Here is a 16,982-nt window from a genome sequence, read left to right as displayed (position 1 = left end):
GGAGCGGAAGGGGGGGAGGAGGACGCTCTGTGTTCTGCCAGAGAGGAAGGAGGAGGTCCAGTCCAGGGCTTTCTCCTGGATCCCGGGGTCGCAGAGGCATGTTCGTAGTGTGCGGTGGCAGACCGTGTCGAAGGCGGCTGACAGGTCCAGGAGGATGAGAGCCGCGGTTTCTCCGTTGTCAATCAGGGTCCTAATGTCATCAGTGGTGGCGATGAGGGCAGTTTTGGTGCTGTGGTTTCTGTGGAACCTGGACTGGGACGGGTCTAGGATACTTTTCTCCTCGAGGAATCTGGTCAGTTGTTTGTTGGCGGCCTTCTCGATGACCTTCGCCGGGAACGGGAGCAGGGAGATGGGTCGGAAGTTCTTGAGGTCCTTGGGGTCCGCCTTGGGTTTCTTGAGTAAGGCGTTGAACTTGGTGTGCTTCCAACTCTCCGGGAAGGTTGCTGTCTCGAAGGAGATGTTGATGGCTTTCCAGAGATGGGGTGCGATGGTGGCGCTGGCTTTGTTGAAGATGCGTTGTGGGCATGGGTCTGACGGGAATCTGGAGTGCATGGAGTTCATGATCTTGATGGTGTCGTCGTCATTGATGTTGGTCCAAGAGAGCAGGCGGTTGGTGCGGGTGGTGGTCGTGGGGGCGGGGGTCTCGTGGTTGCCGGGGCAGTCGCGGCGTTGAAGCTGTCATGAATGTTTGTGATCTTGCGGTGGAAGAAGGTGGCCAGCAAGTCGCACAGGTCTTGCAAAGGTGGGATGTCGTTGGTGTTAGAGCTGGGTTTGGAGAGTTCCTTCACGATGTTGAATGTTGGGGTTGGAGAGTTCCTTCACGATGTTGAACAGTTGGATTTTTGTAAAACAAAACCCATACTAAACTCTACTCCGCCGGTGGGTGGCAGAGCTTGGCATACTCCGTGATCAAAGCATAGCACGTAATTGCAAAAACTCCACTCACTCTGCCGGCGGAGTGGAGTTTGCCGCCCACCCTTAGTTTTATTGGTGTTTAAGGTGTAAACAGAAATAAAGGAATAGGATGAAATAATCTCTAATAAAGGGGGGGGGGGTGAGGATTCAGGATTGCTAGTAAATAAAAGTACATCATCTGCATATGCTAATGTTTTAATAATAACCTCATTAATATTAATGCCAGTAATCTCAATACATTTCCTGATGGTAACAATCAGAGGTTCAATAACAAGGAGAAATAATAACAGGGAGAGTGGACAACATTGTCCGGTACCTCTAAAAAGGAAAAATTGATCTAAAATTTGACCATTAACAAATAAATGAGCAGTAGGAGTAGAGTAAAGAGCAGATATTATACGGAAAACAAATCACCAAAATGAAATGCTGCTAAAGTGCGAAATTAAAATTGGCAATGAACTTTGTCAAAAGCTTCAGCATCCAATGCAAGTACTCCAAACTGTAAGGTTAAAGTGGATCCCAGTTCGATGGCATGTAATAAAGTTATTGTGTTATTGACAGAATATCTATTTTTCATGAACCAAGATTGACCAGGATGGATAAGAAGAATCTAAAATAGAGGTTAATGTAGGTGCAAGTATTTTGCCATGAAGTTTATAATCTTGATTTATTAGGGAAATAGTAATAGTAATTTTTTATTACTAATTTGATAAAATTGTAGGGTATTTGTTAGGGTTAGGTAATAAAACAATCAGAGTCTCAGTAAAAGATCCTGAAGTTGATCCTGTAGAACTAAAAAAGGTTTAAAGAGTTTAAACAAATGAGGAATAAGTTGCGAGGGGAATTCCTTGTAAAATTCTGCTGGAATGCCATCAGGACCTGAGGATTTATTTTGATCAAGAGATTTAATAGTTAGTAGAATTTCTTCCTCAGTAATAGGTAGATCTATTTTTTTTAGTTAACTGAGGAACTTTAGGCAAACCACAATTAGCTAAAAAAGAATCAATTAAAGTAGGATCATCAAATTTAGGTTTATTATATAGGGTAACATAATAATTGAGAAATTCATTAACAATATCTTTTTGTGATAATGCAATTTTCCCATTGGGGCCGTGAATTGAATTTATTTGTGTTTTATCTTTTTTAATACATAGATAGTTGGCCAAAAGCTGGCCAGATCTATTAGCATTGAAACAGAATTTGGCTTTAGAGTTAGAAATTTGTATACCCGCTCTTTTGCTTAAAATTGAATTAAATTCATATTGAAGTTTTTGTAATTTCATTCTATATTGTGGGTCATTGGAAGTGATAAAAAATCTCTCAAATTTTGCAATTTGTTTATCTAGTTCTTTAATTTTCCCATTGAAAGTTTTATTTTCATGTGCGGGCCCCCTGATATAGGCCTTGAAAGCATCCCATTGATTCACTATAGATGTTGAGCCTTCTAGGTTGTGTTAGAAGTACTCTTGAAGTGCAGTTAAAATGTTCAGTTTATTTTGTTCATTGAGGACGATGCTAGTGCGATCTGGATTGAGATTTAAAGTTTGAGTTAAGTTGTATTACCATGGAAATCAAGGCATGATCTGAAATATCAATATTGGGAATATTAGGAGTAACCACTGAATGAATTAATTGTCGAGAAACTAGTAAATAATCTAATTTTGAGCATGAATTATGTGGGTTAGAGAAAAAGGTTAAAAAAAATCCATAGGACAATGTAATCGCCGGATATCCACAAATTTTGTAGCTTTAAAAAAAGATTTAAAAGTGAAAAATGCTTTAGATGTTCGAAATTTTGTACGGGAAGATCTATCTAATAAAGGATCAAACATGAGGTTAAAATCTCCTCCAACTATAAGTGGAATGTTGCACAATTTGAGAACTTCAGTAGTTAAATTGGACCAAAAATCAGGATCATCAGTCGTTGTACCATACACATTAACTAAATATAAAACTGTATCATGAATTTTAACTTTTGCTATGACATATCTACCTTCTAAATCTGAAGATTTACTTAAAATCTGACTATGTAGCCTTTTTGCAAAAAGAATCTCCATTTTATTTACCCACAGCAGGAGAAGCTATAACAGAATCAACCCACTTTTTTTTCATAAAATCCAAAACCTTGTCTTCAATATGTGTTTCTTCTTTACATCTACCTAAATAATCTAAAAATGTTGTATGTTTTACAGGATGTTATAAACCTTTGACATTCGAGGAGACTATTTTAACGTTGTGAATATTTTCCATAGTAAAGTAGGAAAGATGCAAGTAAGAAGAAGAGAAAAAGTTGAAATAGAGAAAGAAGAAAAATAGTAGTTCTAGAGGGGGGTAGTAAGAAAAAAAGGGAAAAAGAAGAGACAAACATAGAAAAAATTACAACAATAAAACATTAATAACAAATTTGAAACACACACACGCTTTACAAGCATGACGGAACCATTGGAGCCCTATGAAGGAATAAACAGTTAAATTAGCCAGAAAAACATATTATAATAATGTTTAAGTATCAGGATCATGTGTATCCATAGACTGTTGTGAGTGTTGATCCAGAAGATTCGTAAGTATTCAAGTCGCTGGAAGGAGTGAAAAATGATCTTGTCGAAAGATCAAAAAGACCATACTTAAATCCAAGACTTCTTAACCATGGATGAATGTCAGTAAATTCTTTGCGAGTTTTCAAAGTATTTTTAGCAAAGTCTTGGTGAATCCTTTTTTATTACTATTGACCATTAAAGAAAGAATTTCACGTGCTGCTTTCCTTATCAGGACTAAATGATGGTGATGCAAAACCTTGAAAATCGTTTGTCTCAGCTTTGTTTGGTGAGGATTACGATGAGAAGGAATCCTAAGGGCTGTATCTATTTCGAATGCGCAAAATCAGAACCTTCTACGTCTTCTGGTAAATAAAAAATGAGTAGGTTATATTGTCTGTTAGGATTTTCCAAATCCAGAAGAAGAGCAGACATAGGAGATATTTTTGCTGCAAGTGGTGAAAGGGAATCAATTTTAACTTTATTGTCTTGGGTTTTGATTGCATTATCAGAAACCTTCATTGACATACTAGCCATATCTTTGCGCAAATTCTTAATCTGAGACGCAATAGTATCAGTGCTAGTACGAATTGCCTGAATCTCATCAAGTATTAAAGTCAAGGAAGGTTCACTAGATTCCACCACTTTAGATTTAACAGAGGGAGGAGAAATATTTTGTTTCCTCTTATTATATGGAGTTTGCACATTTTTGTTCTCCATCTCTCTGAAAATAAAAATGGAGCAGGCAAAAATAACCAATATATAGAATAAAGATAATCCTGAAGAGAAAGTTCTTAAATAGAAGCTGGTGCAGCAGCTAAAACTGACTTTGGGAGTGGTTAGGCCAAAGCCAGGCCCTTTCCTGACTATCACTCTGCCCCCCTGACAGGAATTCTGGGCAGTACCTTGGTGAAGAGTACAATGCAGAACCAGAAAGGACAAGAAAACAGCTTCAGGTGCTTCGCCAAGCTTGAAAATCACCACAGCGGCTAGTAAACCCTTCAAAACATTGCTGCTGTCATAAAAAGACATTCTGGGGGTTAATCATCCCAAAATCGGCAATTAAGGGCTAAACGAGATGAGGAGCTCAGCGGAGCTCACCGGGGGCTGCCATCTTGATTTGCACGCTCGCGCGTCTCTAAACAGTTGTTATTTCTAACCTTAAATCCTCTTTTTAAAAGAATTCGTCAACTCTGCGAATCCCTCACATTCAATGCAAAAGAGCACATTTAATATTACTTGAAAAGGTTTCTGAATGCATGTCACACAGTAGAGATAACAGATTCTAAATGACTTTCATTTCAGATGCATAAGTGGGTTTCTGAATGGCTTTTACAGTACCTCTGTCAGAATGTGGATGGGTGTCCCAAAGTCTGTATGTGGTTTTGAATAGGTGTCACAGTGTCTGTATGGGTTTGGAAATGGGTGTGACAGTAACTGTTTAGGTATTTGAATGAGTGTCACAGTGTATGCATAGCATTGTGAATGGATGTGACATTTTCTTTATGGGTATCTGAACGAGTGTGACGGTGCCTCTATAGATTTGTAAATGAGTGTGACAGAGTTTCTATGGGTATATGAATGAATGTGATAGTGTTTGTTTAGGTACACGAATGAGTATAAAAGTGTCTGTATGGGTTTGTGAATGGGTGTGACAGTGTTTGTACTCGTTTGGGACTCTATCAGTATGTCACTGGGTGTGACAGTATCTGTTTCAGTATGTGTATGAGTGTAATTGTGTCTGCATGGGTTTGTAAATGGGTGTGACAGTGTCTGTATGGGTTTGTAAATGGATGTAACAGTGTCTGTAGGGGTTCGTCAAAGAACATGAAAGTGTGTCTATCAGTATGTGAATGGGTGTGAGAGTATCTGTTTTGGTATGTCAACGGGTGTAATATTGTCTGTATATGTTTCTAAATGAATGCGACAGTGTCTGTTTAGGTTTTCGAAAGTCTGTAACAGTGCAAATATGAGTGACAGTGTCTTTATTGACATCTGAACAGGTGTGAGAGTGCCTCTATGGGTATATGATTGGATGTGACAGTGTCTGTTTTGGTACATGAAGGGGTGTAACCATGTCTGTATAGGTTTGTGAATGGATGTGACAGTGTGTTTATCAGTATGTGCATGGGTGTGAAAGTCTATGTTTCAGTATGTCAGTGGGGGTGACAGTGTCTCTATGGGTTTGTGAATGAGTGTGACAGAGTGTCCATGGGTATGTGAATGGGTGTGACAGTGTCTGTTTAGGTACATGATTGGGTGTGACAGTATCTGTATGGGTTTATGAATAGGTATGACAGTGTCTGTATGCGCTTCTGAATGGGTTTAACAGTAACTGTATAGGTTTGTGAATGGGTGTCATCACAGAGTCACTATGAGTATGTAAACGGGTGTCACAGTGACTCTGTACGTATGTTAATGGGTGTGACATTGTATGGATTTCTGAATAGGTATAACAGTGACATTGTAGGTTTGTCAATGAGTGTTAGAGTGTCTCTATGAGTATGTGAAAGGTGTGACATTCTCTGAATTGATTTCCCAATAGGTTTAATAATGTCTGTATGGTTTTGAATGAGTGTCACAGAGTCTCTATGGCTATGTAAATAGGTATCACAGTGTCTCTATAGCTATGCGAATGGCGGTGGCAGTGTCTGCATCGGTATAAGAGTGGGAATGAAGGTTTCTGTATTGGTTAATAACTGGATGAGACAGTATTTGTATGGATATCTGAATGAGTGTAAGAGTAAGCCTGGGTATAAAAATTAAAATATATAGTTTCCCCCCCACTCGTGCCAACTCTACGGATCCCCGAGGAGTTACATAGGGGGGTCTGCTGAGCCTCACGAGGGATCTGCGGATTTGGCGAGTGGCCCAATTTTTGTTCTTTGAATTTTGACCCCAGGACACATGCTCAACCTTCTTTTTTGATACGTACAAGGTGTCAGGAACCCTCTCACCTCACCACTTCATTGAGTTTCCAAAGACATTTTCAGCCCCGGAGACTGTTTCCCTGACAAACAAAATGGCGGCTGCAACTATTCTGTAAAGGTGTGGCCAGCCAATCAGAAGATCGGCAGTGCACGTGAGTCCGTGGATTACCCACGAGTGAATCCACATCCCCAGATATACAAATGTGTTCTCCAAATAATATCTACCAAAACGCTGAACATATTTCCACCAAATGACAAAAAGCACTACGTGCATTCCACCATCTAGCTTGGTGCAGCGATTGGTGTCATTCCATCCAGCGGTTCGGGCTGTAGGCTTGATCAAAGGTCCTATAGGAATTAACACGGGGAAAACGTCTTTTGGGACCCCCCCTTTTCTCTTGGGCCTCCCTTAACGGATCACCCCAAAAATGTCCAGACTCCATCTGAAGTACCGGGCAAATTGTTTTTGGGAAAATTTCATGGAGATTCATCAAGCGACCCCAAAGTATTAGGCACCTGAAAATGACCTTTTCCTATGGAAACTAGGTCCGAACTATAATTGCCGACTGGCGACTGCCAGTGATATATTTACAAATATATATATATATATATATATATATATAGCTATATATATATAGAACATACTTTCCAAAGGAAATCGTTCAACATCTCTAAAGAACAGAAAATGGCAATAACAAAATTATCAGAGGATCAGACTATCATATGCAAACCATCCGACAAAGGAGGTAATATTGTCATTATGTCCAGAGAACAATACGTGACAGAAGCCATGCGGCAATTACAGGACAGGACTTGCTACGCCACAATAACTAGGAAAGACTATCTTGAAAGCATGGATATGCTATATGATCTTTTAAAGAAGTGGCATGGGAAGCAGATGATAGAATTGGAAGAATACTTATTTTTAAAAACGACAAGTCCTATTCTTCCAACGTTTTATCACCTGCCCAAGGTCCATAAAAACATTGACAACCCGCCTGGAAGACCGATCATTTCATCTATAGGGGGATTAACTGAGAACCTGTCTACATTTTTAGATCACTACCTATTCGAATTTGTACTTTCCCTGAAGTCATACATTAGAGATACATCGGACTTCATTGAGAAAATTGAGAACCTAAAATATGCAACCCACCTATGTACTTTTGACACTCGACATCACGAGTCTCTACACGTGTATTGAACACGAGAAGGGTCTTTATGCCTTAAAATATTTTCAGGACAAAAAACCACTAAAATATGCCATGCACAACAAAATATTGTTAGAACTGATTCAATTTTGTCTATATCACAATATCTTTCTCTTTCAGGATGTGATATATAGGCAGTTGTCTGGCACGGCGATGGGCTCCTGCTTCGCCCCCAGCTATGCGAACTTGTTCGTTGGCTGGTGGGAGGAGCAGGTAGCCTGGGCCCCTGAACACAGCACATCAAACAACAAGGTGGTGGCCTGGTGCAGGTACATCGACGACCTGTTCCTGGTGTGGGATGGGTCGGTTGGAGAGGCTAGAGAATATATACAATTGCTAAATAATAACGAATGCAACCTGAGATTTACGGGGGATATCAGTCAAGAGAAGGTCAATTATTTAGACCTCCAAGTGAGTGTTAGAGATGGGAAGATCTGCACCTCTCTATATCGCAAACCAACGGCAGGAAATAGCGTGTTACACGCCACTAGCAAGCACCCTAAAAGACTCATCAATAGTATCCCGTATGGAGAACTGCTCAGGTTGAGACGCAATTGTACTCTAGACAAAGATTTTGAAAAGGCAGCTAGTGAGAGCATTGACAGATTCTCTGACAGAGGATACAAACGTAATCTCTTGAATAATGCCCTCAATAGAGTGAGAAAACTTCCCAGACACTCTCTCTTTGAGAAAAAGTCACGCCAAAACACCAATGGTCAGTTCCGCATGATCACCCCCTATTCGGCCAATTCCTCGAGACTGAGATCTATAATGACAAAACACTGGCATATTTTGAAAACTGACCACATTGTTGGTCCAGATATACCGGCCGTTCCATTATACCGGCCGTTCCATTGATCACTTTCAGGAAGGCGAGATGCTTACGTGACTATATGGTCCAGAGCCATTTAAATCCTATACGTAAGAGCCAGGGAACATTGAAAGATGCAAAGGGCTTTTTCCCCTGTGGGAAGTGTAAGGCCTGCGCATCCAGTAAACGTACATTAACATTCGATGTGAGGGGCTGTAAGGGTGGAAAGAGAATAAATAAACTCATGTCCTGCCACACAGACCATGCTGTTTACTGTTTGATGTGTCCTTGCCAATTAAGATATATTGGCAGCACGATCAATCCAGTGAAACTGAGGGTGCTAGAGCACATGCAGGCGATCACAAATAGAGATTTCTCTTACCCGGTCGCTCGACATTTTGCTATAAAGCACAATAGCAACAGGGATCTGTTGAGGTTCTTCTGTGTGGACTGTGTGTCTGAAAATCCAAGAGGAGGCAACAAATTACAGATGCTTAGAAGATTAGAATCCCGATATATTATCGATTTAGAGACCAAAGCACCGGGGGTTCTCAATATGGGAGAGGAAATGGCATCTCATTTGGGCTAATGCTGACTGCCAATAATTGGGACATGATAAATTCTGTGACCTATGTTGCGTTATGGTAAAATTGATTCTGTAAAATAATCTGCAAGGACTATATACTCAATGTATTTGATACGAGGGTTTAGAATTGTCGACAAGGGTATTTTTATAAATAACATCAACAGTGTGAACATGTTGGTTTTTTTTTTTCGGATTAGTGTATCAATCTGGGTAGTGGCAGCCTTTTTGGCTGCAATTGCCGATACACGGCAACATTATAACTAGATGATCTAAATGTTTAAATGCATAATTTATATGCTATAAGCGAAGTTATAATAACCTGCTGACTTCGTGTCCCAGAACGTTACATTCATATTACCCACACACATGCTAACCTGTATTTGATTAAATGATAAATTGCATCGATGCCGATACACGGCATGATTATGAGGGATGACGCACATGACTAAAGTATATTTAACATCTATACAGTCATATGTAACATAAAGCACATTCCAAGATGGCGCTGATGCAGGAATGCTTACAGTAGTCCTATGTTTATGTTCATCATCCACAGTGATGTAATATAATGGTGCCGCCTCGCGCGTTCTCATGTAAACACTGACGAAGGGAGTTTCTCCCGAAACGCGTCTGTTTGGACAATAAATCCTTTTTGTTGAGAATTGGAAACCCGAGAGTGCTGTGTATTTTTCCAACCCGGCTGGGATTACTTGGGAACTTGGAGCAATCATTAACGTCACGGGGCACCACCGCGAAAAACAGCACCCACTGCTTGAGTGACTCGTGGTACTGGTGCTTTTTGGAGCCTCAATATATATATATATATATATATAGCTATATATATATAGATATAGATATATATATATATAGATAGATAGATATAGATATATTACCTACTGGCGGTCGCCAGTAGGTATATATAGTTAGGATTTTTTCTCTATGGGATTTTTGAAAATTCTATGTCTAATAACTTTGGCGTTTGTGGACGGAATTGGCTGAAATTTTCAGGAAAATGGAACATTTTGTTTCTGAGCAGCCCTTGAAAATTTGGGGGGGGTTCGTCAAGGGGGGGCTGAGAAAAAAGGGGGGTCCCAAAACGTGTTTTTAACATTGAGTTTTCCATAGGGCGGTTGGCCTCACTTTTAGCCCGAACGGCTGAATGGATTTGCATGAAACTTGGCAAAATTGTAGGGACTGGTAGCCCGATGTGCCTTTTGTAGGTCTCAATATATGTGCTACAGTGGATTTTGAGAAATTAACGTTTAAAAAAAGATATATATCTGTAACAGCGGACCGGGCAGCGCTCCAGGACGCGTACTTTTCGCGCAACGGAGCTTTGTGAAGCGAAGCTGATTGGTTCTCCGGCGTCTGTCAACATTCCAAACAGTCCGTAGCGGCCGCCATCTTGTCTCTCGGTAGGATCGAGAGACAAGAGGAGGCCAAAGCGAAGGGGCAAATGACCATAAGGGGGAATAGTAGATCCTCGCTGACCCCGTAGGTTTGATGTGGAGGTTTTAAAAGTGCCCCGCGGGGCAAAAAAAAAAATAATAATAATAATCGAACGGCTGAATGGATTTGCACGAAACTTGGCAAAATTGTAGGGACTGGTAGCCCGATGTGCCTTTGCTAGGTCTCAATATATGTGCTTCAGTGGATTTTGAGAAATTAACGTTCAAAAAAAGATATATATCTGTAACAGCGCACCGCTTCGCGTACTTTTCGCGTTACGGAGCTTTGCGAAGCGAAGCTGATTGGCTCTCCGGTGTCTGTAAACATTCCAAACAGTACGTAGCGGCCGCCATCTTGTCTCTCGGTAGGATCGAGAGACAAGAGGAGGCCAAAGCGAAGGGGCAAATGACCATAAGGGGGCATAGTAGATCCTCGCTGACCTCCTAAGTTTGATGTGGAGGTTTTAAAAGGGCCCCGCGGGGCAAAAAAAAAAAATAATAATAATAATCGAACGGCTGAATGGATTTGCACGAAACTTGGTAAAATATTAGGGACTGGTAGCCCGATGTGCCTTTGCTAGGTCTCAATATATGTGCTTCAGTGCATTTTGAGAAATTAACGTTCAAAAACAAGATATATATCTGTAACAGCGCTCCGCTTCGCGGAGATAAAATTATATCTGTATTACCTAGCTGTTGCTAACACCAGTTAGCGACGGCTAGTAGGAGATAGCGACCATCTTGGGCCCCACTTTGCATGTGAGTGATGTTTATCACTAATGACATGCAAAGTGGGCATGCCAAGATGTTAGCGACTGGAAACAGTCGCTAACATCGCTATCTCCTATTATCAACTTTTGGAAATATTCGAGATAAGCGCGAATATCTCCAAAAAGTAACAGCTGCCCTGAGCAGTTCTTAGCCATGTTATCCAATGGGAGGTGGATAACATGGCTAAGAGCATTAGCTCGGTAATGCATGAATATCGCGGAGTTTTCAGCGATATTAATGCATTGCGGTCGTTTTTTATCGTATTTGCGATAAACCTTGATAATAGCAAGGTTTATCTGCGATAATTTCTGACGGTAAAAAAATCTTTGCAATGCATCGTTAGGGATAAATATCGTTTAACTTTGGTAATATGCCCCAACGTCTGTTAACGTTCGATTCGAAGGAAATCAGGAAGTGTTGAAAAACATTGTCTGCGCCATCTTGTCTTTTTTCAAATGCCACACTTTTGTCGTGCACGGCAGCCATTTTAGATGCCTTGACCAGACCCACTCTGTGCACGCTGTCGATCCTTAGCATGGCTCCCCACCCTCGCAAGCATCTCACCCAGGCAGTGGTCACCCCCGCTGTCTGTGTTATGCATGGGTAATAAACCTCCCCCCATCTGCGCTGCTCTTCCCTGAGAATCACACCCTGTGCCCGCCCGACACCTCCCTTTCGCCCTATTCACTACCGCACCCTCTGACACTCCTTTTCCTCTGTGTCCGATTGTCCAGGCCGGTCCTAGGCTATCAGCTAGCCCTGCAGATGTAGTTTATGGCCACAGCTGTAAAGAATCACCCCTCTTCAAAGGAGTTATAGTAGATCAAGGTCCACACTCGATGAGATCCGTCACAGCAGAAGCGTTGCTATTATCTGAAAACCATCCTGTATTGTGATTGGGGAGGGGACCGAGCGTGAAGCGGAAGATTCCTGGGATGACTCTTTGTACATCAAAGTTTTTACAATTATGTGTCACATTAAAAATATATAGCACTCCGACAAAGTAGTAAGATTATAAAACTTTAATAATTTATAAATATATACAAGAAAACAAAAATAGTAATAACATATAAACATTTTTAGGGAAAAACAACGAAGTAGCGGTCGGCTGTGCGAATAGTCCCAACGCAGCACAACGTCCAGATTTCCGGCGTGGGGCGTCGCGGGGGGTGGGTCATCAGTAGCAAACTGTTGTGCGAATAGTTCCAAGGCAGCAGAACGCGCCGAAATCTAGATGACACGAAAGTGATGTCTAGTAAGTTGCCACCCAGCAAATAACGGCGTGGGGCGTCGCGGGGGGTGGGTCATCAGTAGCAAACTGTTGTGCGAATAGTTCCAAGGCAGCAGAACGATGGCACCAAGGTGATGTCCAGTAAGTTGCCGCACTGGTTTTGGTATCCTACAATGCTGCTCCGAATAACGGCGTGGGGCGCCCCGGGGGAGGCGGCGTGAACGGGCCTCTCCAGGTGGAGTCTCATCTGTTGTAGTGGGGCGCCCCTTTACCGTTTCAGTTGCCATTCCGTCCGTTTTTGGTCCACTGTGTCAAAAGCCGCAATTCAGCTGAGTTGCGCCCACTCTTGCGGTGCAGCGATAGGCGGCTGTCACAGGACTCTCAAAATGGCGGCAGGCTCTTTCCTTTTTGGGCCTGGTGCACTGAAATGGCCCTGGGACACCTTGGAAATCGGACGCTTGTCTGCTAGGTCTTGGACCCCATTCTCGAAAGCGTCCCCTCCGCCTTGAGAATTCATCAAAAGTTTTTGGGGCCCCGACTCCTGCAGGCTTCTGGTGGGGAGCGGCTGCCATGATTGCTCGCGGAATGACCACGACGGAGCTACGAGATGGTGGTGCTCTCATGCTGACGCCAGTTTAGTCTGAAACATCCAGAAACAAGGTGGGGCTTTCATCGTTTGGGGAAAAAAAAAAGTTTTCATCCAATGAAAAGTGTTGTTTTTAGGTCATATGATCAAGCCTTCCACCATTAGGAAACCAAAAGTAAAATGAACCAATGAAAAGTTTTATAAACAAGTCACATGACCTGTTATGCGGCATAGGGTATAAAATGCGGAGAAAATACGTTGGCACGTCAGGCGGCGTCAGTAGCGGACCGATGTGCGAATAGGCCGAAGGCAATACAACGCGTCAAGATCCGGATGGCACCGAGGTGGTGTCCAGCAAGTTGCAGCACTGGTGTGGCCATCCTACAATGCTGAAAGTCGGCGTGGGGCGCCCCGTTGGCCTGTGAGTTTGCGTCAGTAGCGGACCGATGTGCCAATAGGCCGAAGGCAGCACAACGCGCCAAGATCCGGATGGCACCGAGGTGGTGTCTAGTAAGTTGTCGCACTTCTGTGGCCATCCTACAATGTTGAAAGTCGGCGTGGGGCGCCCCGTTGGCCTGTGAGATGGCGTCAGTAGCGGACCGATGTGCGAATGGGGCCAAAGGCAGCGCAACAATATTTTCTGACTGACACCACAAGGCGCTGAGATGCCAAGATCCGGATGGCACCGAGGTGGTGTCTAGCAAGTTGTGGCACTGGTGTGGCCATCCTACAATGGTAAAAGTCGGCGTGGGGCGCCCTGTTGGCCTGTGAGATGGTGTCAGTAGCGGACTGATGTGCGAATGGGGCCAAAGGCAGCGCAACAATATTTTCTACAATATTTTCGGAGTAGAAGACACCACAAGGCGCTGAGATGCCAAGATCCGGATGGCACCGAGGTGATGTCTAAGTTGCGGACTGATGTGCGAATGGGGCCAAAGGCAGCGTAACAATATTTTTTGTATGGAAGATACCACTAGGCGTTGAGATGCCAAGATTCGGATGGCACCGAGGTGATGTCTAGCAAGTTGCTGTACTGGTGTGGTCATCCTACAATGCTGAAACTCGGCGTGGGTCGCCCCATTAGCCTGTGAGATGGCGTCAGTAGCGGACCGATGTGCGAATAGGCCGAAGGCAGCACAACGCGCCAAGATCCGGATGTCACCGTGGTGGTTTCATAGTTGAGAGGCACTTCATCTGCAGTGGGGCGCCGAGATCCGGATGGCACCGAGGTGATGTCTAGCAAGTTGATGTACTGGTGTGGTCATTCTACAATGCTGAAAGTCGGCGTGGGGCGCCCCATTAGCCTGTGAGATGGCGTCAGTAGCGGACTGATGTGCGAATGGGGCCAAAGGCAGCGCAACAATATTTTCTGAAGAGAAGACACCAAAAGGTGCTGACATTCCAAGATCCGGATGGCACCGAGGTGGTGTCTAGCAAGCTATGCAGTTGAGTTGTGTGCGCACTTGCGGAGAATAGGTCGAAGGCAGCATAACAATGTTTTCTGAATAGAAGACACCACAAGGCGTTGAGATTCGGTTACCACCGAGGTGATGTCTAGCAAGTTGCCGCACTGGTGTGGCCATCCTACAATACTGCTCCGAATAACGGCGTGGGGTGCCCGAAGGGGGGGGAGCCGGCGTGAATGGGCCTTCCTAGGTGGAGGCTCGTCTGCTGTAGTGGGGCGCCCCTTTACCGTTTCAGTTGCCATTCAGCTGAGTTTTGGCTGCTCTTGATGCTACAGCGACAGGCGGCTGCAAGAGGACTCTCAAAATGGCGGCCTGTTCTTTGGATTTGGGCCTGGTCCACTAAAATGGCCCTGGGACACCTTAGAACTCGGACGCTCGATTTTTTTTTCCTTTCCTGTACATGCAAAAAAAGGTAAATGCCCGGTACGTTACACGCTTCATCTGCCACGATGAACTCTCCAGAGGAACCGAAAAAATATATAGTTGTGGTAACTATAACATGCATCGTCATATGGAGAGGTGGCACCAATTAATTATAGTGCTGCATAAAAGAGAGATTTGGAGGAGAACCCCTGACCTGCTAGTACATTCATCAAAGAAGTGGCACTGAGAGCTTCAGAGGCAAGGGAAACGGTCCCAAATATTTAGAAGAACTTTGGAAAGATTAAAATGACATGTTTAGATTGTGGCAAATTAATTTCATGTGGACAGATGAGTGTTACTCTAATAAATACAGCATATGAACATCATCATAGTCGATGGTTGGTAGAGACATTTTGACTATATCCTGGACCTGCCCGTCCTCGCCCAAAATGGCGCCGGAATAAATGGGACTCGTAACTCCTTGTTGTGTACTGGTTGCAGAACCTTGAAATCACGAGATACGTATGCAGTTTTGAAGCACATGGCGGGCGGGGACGAGAATTGATTGAATATTTCGACATCCCTATTGATATTAAGTTCTGATGTGTTATTGATTACTGTACTGTTGAAAGTTCGAATTAACGTCACCCATGGTACTTGCCCGCAAATGTATATCTAGATAATTTTATTGTAACTGGCCCTGTCGTATTTTAATTATAAAATGTACGTCCACCGATTCCGTAACTGTTAGACACCTTAGTTCTTGCAACCTAATGGCCCGCCCGTTACGTTCCTCTACAGTGTAAATGTCTATTCATCAGGTTTTTAAAAGAAAACATGGTAGTAGTATATACATTGGTAAAGTTTTTAATAATAGTGACTGTTTTAGAATCATTAAAAGGCAAGTGAAATAAAGCAGACCAATTACATGAAGGGAAAAAGGTATAATACGAAGGAACGCAGTAAAGATAAATAAGAAAAGAAAAAAATGAACCAATGAAAAGTTTTATTAACAAGTCACATGACTTGTTATGCTTACGTTACGCGCTGCGCGCCCCGGATGACTTCCGGATGCGCTAACGTGGCGCGTCATATGACGCATTACGCGACAACGCAGGTACAGAATATAGTCAAAATGTCTCCACCAACCAGCTGTGGTATATAAATAAATAATACCGGATCTAGGTTTTACTGGACATAGCAATAACAGATAGCTCAATAAATAAGAGTCAAGATTCGAGGTAGTAGGAGTTTGCAGGTTTAATACAGCATAAAGGACAGGAACAGGACAACCTGCACAGGAATGGGATGACAGGGCCCGGCAGCTGCCGGGGCTGGATCTGGGATGAGCGCGCTAACTTTAATAACAATACACAAGCATATATACTAAAACAGTTGCAATTGCAATACATACAATAGGCGGAGCAGTGGGTGTGGTCAATAGCAGTCGCGAAAGATAAGGGTGAAAGTGGGTGTAACAGGAGGCGTATACATAGACATGTGATGTAAACGTAACAGAATATGTCATAAATGGGGCGGAAACATGGAGGGGGCTACCTAAGGAGCTGGGACCTCTAACCTAATGGTGCGCGCAAACTGACAATGACGTGTTACTAGGAGAAGCTGGGGGTTATGACTTCTGCGCTAGGAGTAGAGACTGAAGTCTGGAGAGTCAGGGCGACATGTACCTAGCACTATCTAGTATCTGATGTTTAGAGAACATGTTGATAGAATCCAAAAGCTATCGGGGTAAAGGCTAACAGACTCTAAGACTGGTGCATGCATTATTCTACATGTAGTGCGTGTTGAAGAATATTAAATGACCATTAATACAGTATTTCTCTTACATGGAGACGTAAAGGCTAGACTGTGACGGAAACTATTGATGCGATTCAGTAGTTTAGGAATGCAGAGAAGGAGGGCTGGACTGATAACTAGAATCATAACATACTCTTGGCAGACTAGCAGGCAGAGCCAGGCCGAGCCGGGCACTGTGAGGTAGGAAGTAAGTGAAGGGTCGAGGATACAGGTGGGGGCTGTATCGCTCCTCAGCGAGGGTTCAGGAGACAGGAGCTGAATCTGGTGTCCGGGCCCTTTTGAGGCCTAGAAACGGGGACTTTACAATGAAAT

Source organism: Lissotriton helveticus, chromosome 8 (genome assembly GCF_964261635.1).
Source record: "Lissotriton helveticus chromosome 8, aLisHel1.1, whole genome shotgun sequence".
In the NCBI taxonomy this organism is placed as follows: domain Eukaryota; kingdom Metazoa; phylum Chordata; class Amphibia; order Caudata; family Salamandridae; genus Lissotriton; species Lissotriton helveticus.
This window is presented reverse-complemented; position numbering follows the sequence as displayed.